The sequence below is a fragment of the Sebastes fasciatus genome, chromosome 15 (assembly GCF_043250625.1).
Source record: "Sebastes fasciatus isolate fSebFas1 chromosome 15, fSebFas1.pri, whole genome shotgun sequence".
Lineage (NCBI taxonomy): Eukaryota > Metazoa > Chordata > Actinopteri > Perciformes > Sebastidae > Sebastes > Sebastes fasciatus.
The window spans coordinates 28,136,270-28,148,063 of record NC_133809.1 but is presented as its reverse complement, the minus strand read 5'-3'; the positions used below and the strand labels follow the sequence as shown (position 1 = coordinate 28,148,063).

General features: G+C 40.6%; 1 protein-coding gene across 10 annotated transcripts in view; it reads left to right on the top strand.

The window, feature by feature from the left end:
* The window catches only part of nrxn3a (neurexin 3a), a 188,885-nt gene that overhangs the window by 33,104 nt on the left and 143,987 nt on the right, over window positions 1–11,794 (top strand). The gene's annotated exons all lie outside the window — the stretch shown is intronic.

The window sequence follows — 11,794 nt, the reverse complement described above, 5'->3', positions numbered from 1 at the left end:
GTTTCTCACAGAGGGCGCTTGGATTAAGCGAGTAATTAAGCCAACCTTAATTGAAGGAGAAGGAAAAAAAAGAGTGCCGCTTTGTGTTTCCTGACTGTGCGTGTGTGTGTTTTGTAATTGGTCAGAACGCAGGGACGGCGTGAGACAGATTCATGAACAGTCAGTGTGGATCAGTTTTCACAGGAACAAGCCTGCATCCTCTTCCTCAGTAAACCGGGGTTTCTACTGACATCGTTTACATAAGCTGCGTTCAAGTGACAGCGTTTATAATTCATTCTTACTACTGGCGGATGGAAGCAGTGACAGGACAGGGTTTCTGTTTGGCAAAGGAACTGACAAGTATACGGTCTTAAACTCTGTAGTCCTTTAACTAAAGTGATTGTTGTGGTGTGAACAAACTTAGGTGCATTTAGTTTTGGTTCATTAATGCTGGTGAGAATGCTGGCAATCAAACCTGAAATGGATTTGAAGGTATAGCAGGGGTCAGCTGCTGTGACTTCAAAATAGTGAATAAATCTCACTTGCTGAACAGAAGTGTTAAAATAAAAATCGGATCTGACTCAACTTGAGTTGAATCTTGCAGGCGAAAACCTGAGAAGACTTCACTTAAAGGTCCCATATTGTAAAAAGTGAGATTTTCATGTCTTTTATATTATAAAACAGGTTTAAGTGCTATATAAATACTGTTAAACTATCAAATATATATAAATACAATATACAGAGAAATACACACAGACCGTATTCAGAAATTGTGCGTTTGAAACAAGCCGTTAGGATTTCTATCCATTTGTGATGTCACAAATATACAATTATATAGATCATTACACAGTTTTAAACATAAACATTCTAAATGTGTCCCAGTTTATTTCCTGTTGCAGAGTATGTGAATAGCATCAGCTGAGAGGAAGTAAACATGGACCCAAACTGTTGCCTAGCAACGCAATTCCGTTGAAATGCACTAAAACAGAGCGTTTCAGACAGAGGGCGAATACAGGTATATTCAGGCAGACAGTATGAGGGAAATACAGTTTTTTTTGAAGATTACAGTATATAAACATGTTCTAGTAGAAACACAAAATACAAGTATGAACCTGAAAATGAGCATAATATGGGACCTTTAAAAGACACAACCAGTTCAGCTGACTGTATAGTCAGGATAAAACATTATATTTGTGTAATATTCTACGTATTTATCAAAAACCTAATTTTAGATATATCGCAGGCTACATGTTGAAAATATTCCTTGACATAGTATTACTAGTAGTATTTTTAGTCAAAGAAATTACACATAATAACTGGTACCCTGTTTCGAATTTAAATTTGGAACAAATTTAGTTTGAACCATTCAATTACTTTCAGTGATGAAGTTTGTCTCCTCACAACAGCATACTGAGTTTGAACCTGAACATAGTATAATATAATAAATAAATTATAATATCAAATGAAATCTAAGGGATAACGTTCATTTGTTATTTTGTTTTTTTTGTGTTTGTTGTGTTTCTTTTTTAAGTCATTTTTAGATAGTTGGTATATATATTAGGTGTTATTTATAGGGCTGTCAAAGTGTTAAAGTGAAGATACTTGTATCATATGAAACTAGAAAAACCTAATGAATCCATTGGTGCCAACCATGTTATAGTAGCTTGTCCTGAAGGAGGTTAAATAAAGCTCCAAACTTACACTAAATCTTGGCGTGGAAAAACTGTCATGTCCATTTTCAAAGAGGTCCCTTGACCTCTGACCTCCAGATATGTGAATGTAAATGGGTTCTATGGGTACCCACGAGTCTCCCCTTTACAGACATGCCCACTTTATGATAATCACATGCAGTTTGGGGCAAGTCATAGTCAAGTCAGCACACTGACACGCTGACAGCTGTTGTTGCCTGTTGGGTTGCAGTTTGCCATATTATGATTTGAGCATTATTTTTTTATGCTAAATTCAGTACCTGTGAGGGTTTCTGGACAATATTTGTCATTGTTCTGTGTTAATTGATTTCCAATAATGAATATATACATACATTTGCATAAAGCAGCATATCTGTCCACTCCCATGTCAATAAGACAAATCTCCCTTTAAGGTACATTTTGAACAGATAACAAATGTGCGATTAATTTGCAATTAATCATGATTAACTATGAACAATCATGCGATTAATCGTGATTAATTATTTTTAATCGACTGACAGCCCCAGTTATTTATTGTTTAATGAATTATTGTACGTACAGTAAGAGAAGCCAGGGTGTAAATGTGGCGACAGGGAGTGAATGATTTGAAGTGAAGATATGGGTGGAGAGAAAGCTGCAGACATGCACATGAACAAACAGATCGAGGGTCAGTAGAACAGAACAGAAACAGACATAATAGATCTACTTGTGACACAAGCCATCTCTCATTCTATGTTCTTGTTATGTATTTGCAACAGTTCTGAAGACACAAGGATAAATGTGTTCTATTTTCAGCTCCGTCCTGTCAGTCATAGTACTGTAGCCACCACATGCCTGCACACATGCATTCCAGTGTGAAAAATAATGTGTGTATTTATTTTTTTTGGAACCAATCATATTGCAACTTGGGAAGAGAAGAGTTTCTCCTCTTTGTCCCTCCTCCCTAGTCCATCTTTCATCCCACCTTTGCTGTAGTGTGTATGGAGGTCTGCATTCGACTGTGCTACTGGCTGCAGAGTGCAAACACTCCTTATATGGGCATGCGTGCCACAGTGTTTTTCTGACCCTGCTGTACACACTCACACTTGACAGTCATGACTTCACAGCTATAAAAATGGAGTACAGTATGGCAATAATAGTAATAATAGCAGTACCACAGGCACTATAGACACATCATACAATCATATGACTGTAACACACACACTCACAGAGGCCTGTTTTTGAGTTAAACTCCTGCCTAAACATTACTTTACACTTTAACCTGTAGGACATCTTGACAAATATACTTTTATCTGTTTCTGCTTACCCCAATTCTTATCTTTACGACATTAGGGCCATTGTAGGTAAAATAAAAATAAATAGATAAAGATTACGGAGCCAGGGGAGCAGGGAATAAACAAGTAAAAAAAAACTCAGAATTTCCAAGATTAAAGTCGTAAATTTGCGAGACAAAAAAAACTCGTAAAAATAGTGGAGTGCAAAACTGTGGTAACGCCAGCCACCGTCTGAATTTCGTTGCTCCTAAAGTCGTGTTATTAGGGTAAGGACGGACTCTGAGCGAGGCGACACTGAAAGATACATACACACATTTTTCTTTCATGATCTTTCAGTGTTCTTTTATGAATATGAGTAAATACCAATATTGCAGAAGTTACATGAAAGTAGAGACAAACAACTTCTATTTTTGACCACACAAAGGTGTGTGTCTTTTATTTCAGCACAGCTAACAATAAAAACCAATGGATGGGTAGATGGGTGGATGGTTGGATGGATGTGTGGGTGGATGGATGGATGGATGGATGGATGGATGGATGGATGGATGGATGGATGGGTGGATGGATGGGTGGGTGGATGGGTGGGTGGATGGATTCATTGGTGGGTGGATTGATGGATGGATGGATTCATGGGTGGGTGGATCGATGGATGGATGGATGGATTCATGGGTGGGTGGATCGATGGATGGATGGATGGATTCATGGGTGGGTGGATGGATGGATGGATGGATTCATGGGTTTGTTGGATGGATGGATGGATAGGTGGGTGGGTGGATGGATGGGTGGATGGTTGGGTCGGTGGATGGATGGATGGATTCATGGGTGGGTGGATGGATGGATGGATGGATGATGGATCGGTGGGTGGATGGTTGGGTGGGTGGATGGATGGATGGATTCATGGGTGGGTGGATGGATGGATGGATGGATGATGGATCGGTGGGTGGATGGTTGGGTGGGTGGGTGGATGGATTCATGGGTGGGTGGATGGATGATGGATGGATGGATGTGTGTATGGGTGGATGGATGTGTGGATGGGTGAATGGATGTGTGGATGGATGGATGGAGAAAATTTACGACTTTAATTCTTTAAAAAAAAGACTAGAAGACTTTAAAAAAAAAATCAAAAATGTTGAGTTTTTTCTCAGAATATTACCCCCTCCCCCCGGCTCCCTAATTATTATTTTTTTTACCTACACTGGCCTTAATATCCTTCAGTGTATCTCTGCTCTTGCTGCAAAAAATAATATGAAAATACATACAGTAAAAATAATGTAATTAAGTACATTTACTCCAGTCCTGTTACTGTTTGAGGTACTTGTAATTTACTACATTTTTTTACATTTATAATTACAAGTTAATTTGCAAATCTAGATTTTACATAGAAATTATGTGATCAGTTTATAAAATAGGATACATAGTTATGGATTATATTATTTACATCACTGCCTTGCTCACCAGATCAGTCTGTGATGATGCACTTAGTGTGTGTAGACTCATGAACAGCGGTGCCATACTGTGGTTGATAAACACAAATTAAATCAGTATTTAAAAATGTGTAATTTAAAGGTCCTGGTAGGTTCCAGTGCAAAGTGTTCCAATACAGAAATATGTCAGTTGGTGTTTGCTTGTAACGGCTTCCCCCATTCACAGAACAGAGCTTGTGTAAGCTCCTGGAGATCCCTCTGCTCTTCCCACCTGTCTCTCCTCCTTATCCCTCAGTCAGATGGTAGACATTATTAGGCATCAGGCTCACTGTCGCCTCCTGTTAGGCACACAAGAGGCTCCATTCTGGCTCCATTTGCATGGTTGCTCGCTGGTGGCAGGGAGGCAGGAGAAGGCTCTTGATTATTTCATGTCTAGGACTGCTAGTCAGCCAGTAGGTACATTTGATCTTTAATTAAAACCATCTTGGTTTAGTTAGAAATCAGCAGTACTGCAATGATTTAAATATATATATGAACATACCACAAACATATTGAGACCTAAGGACCCTTTCTCAGCAAAGGAATACACAAATACATTCTCCATTCACATACATATATTGTCACTTTCACATATGTATATACTTGACACCAGTAGCGGCTGGTGACTCAACAGATTGGGGAGGACAGGAGGAAAACCAACCCACGGTGTCATGTCATCATATTAAGTTATTACACGTTATAATTTATTTCCTAATAAGCTGCTGTCTGATACTTTACTGCCAGTTCATCACGCACATACAGCGGTAGAGACTGAAGATGACATTTGGACATCATCATTGGACCAACCCGTTGTCAATCTTGTATTCCTCTGGTTGTTGATTGGTAACAAGCCGTGGGAGGATCAGAGCCGTAGAAAAAGACAGCTCTGGTTGCCAGGTCTGAAAAGTGCTGTCATCTCACTTTCCGCCATGCTGTGAGTAGCATTGGGTGCATATGAGCCTGTCCTCTGCCGCTCCAGGGATGAGGACAAGGATGTGACAGTTTTCAAAACCCAACCGGTTGAGACAGATGGCCGCCCACCAAGAGCCTGGTTCTGCCCGAGGTTTCTACCTGTTAAAGGGGAGTTTTCCCTTGCCACTGTCACATAACAATGCACGCTCATGGGGGATCTCTTGTTGGGTCTATATGCTCTATATGAAAAGCGTATCGAGTAACGTCTGTTATGATTTGACGCTATATAAAAATATATTGAATTGAATTTCAAGGGATGATACAATATTTCTTAATACCCCAGTGGCTTGTTGCAGTCAGTGTTGCCAGATCTCGTGAGAGAAACAAGCAACCAGGTCTATAGAAACAAGAACAAAAGCAGCAACTCTCCCCTCAAAAAAGCCCAAAACAAGTGACCTTACCTACCTACCTACCACAACACGAGAGAGAGAGGAGGCCACTTGATCACTGATATGTATACATTTATTTTGGATTGCATGCATTTCATGGCATTTTTGCATCCATTTTTAACTTGTAACTTTACATTTTTCTAGTCAGCTAAACTTAAGTATAACATAAGTTGAAATTTTTTTTCATTTTTGCAGTCAGCAGTGTGTGTCGGCTGCCTCGCTGAACCGCTGTGTGTCTCACGCGTTTGGTGTCCACACCGACAGCGTTTCTGCTGCATCTACTGCCAGCTCTTTCTTTCTACATAGAGTTAGCCTTTCATAATGGTCATTTAATTTAATTATAAATGTCATTTATATTTATTTTAGACAGAGAAAGGTTAAGACACGTGTGGTAATTTGTAAATAATAGTAATAATCCACAATTAAAACCCCGTACTATATTAATTCATGGAGCCCTGCAAGTCACCGCATGTTCTACAACACTGTCCTGCAAATATTTCAGAATAAAAGCCTCGTGTTAACAAATTAAGGAATTCTGTCCACAGAAAAAAAATGCTTGAGGGCTTTTATTTTAAAATGACAGCAGGAAGTGTTGATTTAGAAATAAATCTTTACTTTTTTTCATGTCTGTGACATATTCTACAGATACAGACATTGAAACTGTAGTAACGTTTCTGATATGATGTCAATATACAGTCAATAGATAATTTTCACTGTCTGTTGCTGTGAACCGCGCGGCACGCGGTAAAAATAGGCGAGACCTCCAATCTCTAGAAGAGACGCAGCCGAGCCGCGCGTCTCACGTGGACAGTGTGGCTGCTCTAACCTGTTAACATGGACGCCGAAATAAAAAACGACAGGTTCTGCAGCCGTCCCGTGCTGCTTTGACACCATGCACTCCTCAGTCTCTGCACTTGTCTCCCATCTGGTCACAGAAACAGGTCCCCAGTCTGGGAAAAGGGTCCACTTTAATACAAGCTTTGTACTCTCTGTCCCCACTAACTATCGTGTGTGGATACTGCTGTCTCGTGAGATTATCATGTGTACAGATAGTGTAGTTGTATTGTGTATGTATCCTTTATGGATGGATATCATATGTTTATAGGCGTTAGTGGATGTTTGCATGGATGAATCAATGTTCAGAGACACATGTGGATATATACTGTACGTGATTCACTGTACTCAGTATATATTATCAATATGCTATCTGAATATAGGCTGGATGTAGAAAACACCTTGTCATGTGTTTCAGACCAAAGCTGCTTTTGGCGAGCCGCTCACAGCCGAGCTGTTCGTGCAGTTCCATACTGTGCCGTGCCCCGTGCTGGCACAGATCATGTGCCAACAAACAGCAGTGGCAACGAAAACAACAGACCCAGACAAAACAGAGAGAGCACAGCACTGACAAACCACTCTCTCAATGTGTTCCCCATCTCCTTCCCTGTCTAGCTCTCCCCTTCCCTCTTTTTCTATTTTTTTGTTAGATACACAGTGATCATTTAACTGATAGTGCCTCTGAAGGCTCCAAGTTGTAATTAAAGGGGACATATCATGTTCATTTCCAGGTTCATACTTGTATTTTGGGTTTCTACTAGAACATGTTTACATGCTTTAATGTTCGGGTCACCTGAGGGAGACATACCGGTAAATAAACCACTTTACTTCACCTGAAGTTAGCTTCGTTTCGTTCACTCGCCTCCAGTTCCCTCTGTAGGCTATATACACTATAATCCATGTTGCCTATGCCTCTCAATCCAGGATCTCACCCAGAGTCTGCACATTTTTTCCTCCTTTTTTAGCTTTTATTGTCACAAATGTCATTGTCAAATGTCAAGACTGCAAGCTGTTGGTTGCCGTCAGTGTTTGTTATTGTACAGGAACACATGACAATTGGCGTTGTCGCAAGATTCGCGAGGTCCTTTACCACCAGAACTCCAGTGGTTACCGACAAGTGGTCCAGTGTGTTGTCTAGTGTGTTTACTCCGTTTTAAGGTTTATGCTCCTTCATGACTGTCAAAGACTACGAAATCTGTGGAAGTTAGTTTTTATAGCTTTCAGCTAGTCTTGAGGTTTGTTCAAGCTTTAGGTGGATGGACAGACATTGACATCTTTGGTCCTGCTGTTGGTAGTTGGGACAAAACATTTGACCCATTTTAAACAGCAGTGATTTAAGTTTCAGGCATCAAGTGCTAGCATGCACCTGCACCATCAGACACAGAACTGACACCATGAATCCTAATGTGACTGTATTGCCAATGGTTGCTAAGGCAGATGATTGAGGTTAAATATAATTATGTGTTTCTTTTGGAACAATAATTCTAACCACATGAAGCCAGCTGTGAATAATTAGAACATCAGTGTCTGGACCCTCTCTGGCTCTGTTCAGGCCTTGATGATAAAAATGGTTTTGAATTTTTTTTGTTCATCATTTAGAATCTAAATTTTCTCTCTGTTTCAATATCTTAAATGTTTATCAGACATCACCATGTGTGAAAAATCATCTACTTTATCTATTTCTCAAGGGCCAGTATAGAGGAACATTGGCAGTTGCAGAAGCAGTGTCTAGCTGAAGCTAATGTTCATAGTCTGATCATTGGGACGGTGTGTGTGAAGCTGTGTGTACAATGTGTGCATGATTGTGTGGAGGGAAGGATCAATGTTTCCTGGGGAGCGACGATGAACTCACTCACTGGGTAATGAATTGTGGCGACATTATGCAAGTAGTATGTTAATCAGCTAATCAGGTCTGATTGCACCACAGAGGTGAGTTCTCTGGATAACCTTGAGGAGACATTGATAATCAGGAGATGATGAGCCCTGGGAATACTCTGCTTCGAACCATCAACACTCTTCTCTCTCTCTCTCTCTGTCTCGATACGGACAGATGGTCTCTCTGGTCTGTAAATCACCCAAACTGAAACATGTCGTGTGTCACAGGAGGCAGGTGTACATGATATTAAAAGACACCACACATGATTTAAAAGGGGTTTTAGTTATATGGTGTTTGCCTCATTGGAGACGATGAAGTGTTTCGGATGTGGAGCAGAGGGTACACTTGATCCGCTCTTGCACTTGCTGCTGCTGCTGCTGCCGGCGGGGATCCATCTGCGGCTCCGGGTCCTCCGGTCCCGGAGACTCCGGTGTCCCCGTCGGCCCCGACTTCCTCGATCCGCAGGCTCCAGCGGTGAGGGGCAGGACAGCGATGTTCACGAACTAAGACAGTAAAATTAAACGTTTAAAAAAATGACCAAAGTAAACCAACTGAGTGTGAAAACACAGGAAGTGAAAACACTAAAATAGATGAAAGTATGAATGACAACCCATCAGTGTGTGATGAATTTATTAACAATGAAGATATGTCAGATGATGACATTTTTAAAAGTCTCTCAGAAAAGAAACAATTCTGATTCTGTGCAGAACAGTATAAAAACAACAAGAAAGACCAAGTATCAGCTGAGTCAGAGAGTGACTTCTCTCTGACTCAGGAGAACTCTCAGTCTCTCTACTCTCCTGCTGACATTCAAAACTTTCTAGAACGAACCAAAGGGGCCAGGCTGCCAGTAGTCAGAGATCACTTCTCAGATCTCAGATTATTTATTAGGTCAGCCAGGCCTCTGACCAGAAAGTCTGGGAGGTTTTGTGATGATGTGCTCACAGACCAAGAAATATACTGACTGTAAAAAAACCTGATAATGAGAGTGAAAGCACAAATCATCACTGATGAAGATGATTGTTAAAAACATCTTGTGCTTCTCTTTTTTACTGTTGTCTCTTTTTTAATCCATGTGTGATTTTAACATCAGCACTTTAAACCTGAAGGGAGCCAGGGCTGCTCTTTTAAGAGAGCTGCTCTTTTTAAACTAATGGAGCTGATGAAAGTAGACGTGATGTTTTTACAGGAAACCCACAGTACTGAAAACAATGAGAGTGACTGGAGGAGGGCTTTTAATGGGGAGCTCATTTTAAGCCACAAGTCCAGCTCTAGTGGAGGAGTGGGGACTTTATTTGCCAGAATTCTTTTCTACCTTTTTACCCTATGAAGTGGAAGAAATTATCCCAGGTGTTTTATTAAAAGTCAAAACTCATTATTAAAATGTAAAGTTTTTAAATGTCTATACGTGCCCACCAATGAATGGATAGGATGGCATTTTTAAACATTTTGTCTGATACTTTAGGAGCTTGTAGTAGTGATGATTTTATGTTTTTAGGGGGGGATTTTAACTGCAAGGAAAATCCAACCCTAGACAGGAATCATCCTGAGCCTCATCCCACAGAATCAGACAACTCACTGAGACACACGAGCTGTCTGATGTGTGGAGGGTTTTTAACAAAAATCACAGGCAGTACACCTGGAGCCACTCAAGAGGAAATGTTTTATCTCTGGCCAGACTGTACCGTTTTTATTGTTTTTGATAATTTTTTAAAAGACGTCACATTCAGCCTGTGGGTTTTTACTGATCACTGTCTCATCTCCTGCTCTGTTTTTATTACAAATGCACGCTTGAATAGCGCCTATTGACAAATTTAACATTGGCCTTTTAAATGACCAGGTTTTTAAAACTGCTCTCAAATTTTTTTGGTCGACCCACAGAGAGAGCAAACCTGCTTTTAGCTGTAATCAGCAGTGGTAGTATTTTGGCAGAGCACAAATTAAACAACTTTGCCAACACTCGCAATGTCACTAGAGACATAACCCGGTCTATGAAAGGTCTGGAGACTGAGGTAGTAGAACTACAGACTTTAGCAGAGTCTACAGGAGATCGAGGGCTTTTAGACTCGGCCATAGCCAACCTGGCAACCGGGCGTTACGGCACAGGGAGCTGTCTCTGCTTCCGAGACGTATTCTGACAATTCATCATGTCTTTTTAGGGCCAGATAACATTCTGATCTACTTTGGCTTTCAGTTTCTTCTTTCCAATGTTCTAAATAGTTTTCTTTACATTGTGTTATAATTTAGTTTTCCTCTTGTTGGTTGGTTGGTTGGTTGGAGAGCAGTGTTGTTGTGAGGCTGGTCACAGTGTGTCTGAGAGCGGCAGTTAGCCTCAGAGGGGACTCTGTTCTGGGCTCAGCTCTAGAAGAAGAAGAAGAAGAAGAATAAACCTTTATTTGTCATAGTACATACAGGTACATACATGAAATTTGACCTCTGCATTTAACCCATCCTAAGTATTCTAGGAGCAGTGGGCTGCGGGGAGCAACTTGGGGTTTAGTGTCTCGGTCAAGGACGCTTCGACATGCAGACTGTAGGATCCGGGGATCGAACCTCCAACCTTGTGGTTAAGGGACTGCATGTAACGATTCTGTTGGACGTTTGTCCCCAACAGGTTTAGCTATGATGACTGAGTGGACCCCATACTTCACTATACTGGCTGGATGACACTGACAAATATTTTAAGCCATGATTTCAATTGGTATTTGGAAATTCTCTTAATTGCATTTAGAACTGTTGGAGCTTTTTCTTTTAGTGCATCGACAGCCATGTTGAACCCTCCTGATGCTGTCATGGTTATACTAAGGCATGTGTAACTCATACTATGTTCAATAATATGGTTATTTATGGTAAACTTGTATTTGTTCTCCTGACATCTGGGGCGTTTTAGAAAAAACATGACCTTGGTTGTCTTCGTATTTTATTTCTGATAGTACTCTTCTACTATGTCCAGCTGTTGTTTTAGTCCTCGGAGTTTGATGAAAGTCAAGAGAGTCGGAGAGATCACCTGTCTTTTATATCCTGTATATGACACTACTGATGAGTTGGCTAATAGCAGGGGATAGCCTATTCCTTTGCCAGTGAACCCAGGGGAGCAGATGGAGACCGCAGGCACAGTGTCACTTTAATGTTCTATATCTAGTAAATTAATCTCATGCTCTCACTGGGAATCAACTGTGAACTTGGACTGCAGGTAACCCTTAACTGAGGCGTGGCGTATGTTGTCGTGATAATGAATGATTCAGGTAAGTTAAGTAGAGCAAGATGTTGGTATTCCATCAGTTTTAAGTAGTGGAGCAAGGAATCTCTCAGGAAATAG